Source organism: Dendroctonus ponderosae, unplaced genomic scaffold, assembly GCF_020466585.1.
Source record: "Dendroctonus ponderosae isolate FM_Combo_2020 unplaced genomic scaffold, Dpon_F_20191213v2 Dpon_F_20191213_2, whole genome shotgun sequence".
In the NCBI taxonomy this organism is placed as follows: Eukaryota; Metazoa; Arthropoda; class Insecta; order Coleoptera; family Curculionidae; genus Dendroctonus; species Dendroctonus ponderosae.
The window spans coordinates 197,058-198,624 of NW_026018165.1; positions in this window are offsets into that span (position 1 = coordinate 197,058).

Genomic DNA, 1,567 nt, shown 5'->3' on the forward strand with positions numbered 1-1,567 from the left:
TACCTTGACGTTTCGATAGCTATTTTCTGCTATCGTTATCAAAAGAACCTAAATGAACCTAAAAAAGAGTATGTTAATAAATTGTGTAACAATAAACCAACGGTCGGAACAACAAAAAACAACTAATATACAACTACATTGAACGTAATGACATCGACGGCTGTATGTTTGTGGAGACCAGGGTGGCCAACTTTTCAAACGCGTATTACCGTACAAGTCCGTACAATTGCCCAAATTACCGTACGAATGGCCACCCTGGTGGAGACTAAGACTAAACTAGGACAGACTTCAACATACAGGGACTGGCAGTACATCTGTAGACATGGCAATTGGTTTAATCACGCCAGGGGCGGTGCCGCAGTGCTTCTCAAACCTATAACCAAACTGGGTAAAGCAAATCCTCCCCACCTCAACAACCCTTTAAATGACTGCATACATGTTACTATACCCTACTTAAGATACGTAATTCACATATTTCTGACATACATACACCCACACTCCAACCTAGAACAAAACATACTGACCAAAGCAAGTCTTTACAAAAGTGAAACAACACATACATGACTACATACAATCGCAAGCACAGCCCGTCTCAATAGAAACCAAACAACTTAATAACTGAAATAAAAAAATCTTCTACCAACATACACTACCCAAATTGATACTGAGACTCATAAAACACAAGAGAGAACTATACAGACTATATACACATACGCAAAAATGACAAACTAAAAAAAACACTAAACCACCTCAACAGAAACATTCAAACTTTGATCGGACAATATCGACAAGACAAATGGCTACAAACATGCCAGGAAATTGCAAAAGATAAGGGTCAAAYATATTGGCAAAAAACAAAAAAACTAGAGCAATATAAAAAAACTAACACCACTCACACAATTGACGAAAACGGTATAAAACGTCACACACATAAAGAGAAGGCGGACGCGTTCGCCAGACACTATCAAAAGGCATTCAGCACATCGACCAACCCTAACTTCGACAATGACAACTGGAACCTGGTAAATGACCTATTTTAGCAACCCACCAAACTATACCTACAAACTAGTCACAAACACAGAGTAGACGAAGCCATAGCACATATCAAAAACACAGCATCGGGAAAAGAAAAAATAAGGGCAAAACTCCTGAAAAGCTTAACCCAAAAAACCCATAAATTCATCATAACTGAAATAAACAAATGGATTTCAGGTAACAAAATTCCAAAATCATGGAAAAGCGGTCTAATAATTCCTATTCCGAAAAACGGACAAGACAGTACACAAACGGCAAACTACAGACCAATCACATTACTCCCGGTGCTTAGCAAGGTTTTTGAACACATACTAAAACAACGACTTGAAGAACTAATCGGAAAACATACAGGGTGCTTCAAAATTGGCGTCATTTCTTTTAAGGGGTGATGGAGGTCCCTTGGGGAGTACGAGAATAGTTGAAGATCGAATTTCAAGTTTGTTATTAAGCATTATTTTGAAATGGTTCCATGTTTAATTGGTAGCATATTGGAATATTTAAGCATTCAAAAAGAAAAATTACGATCTTTGCT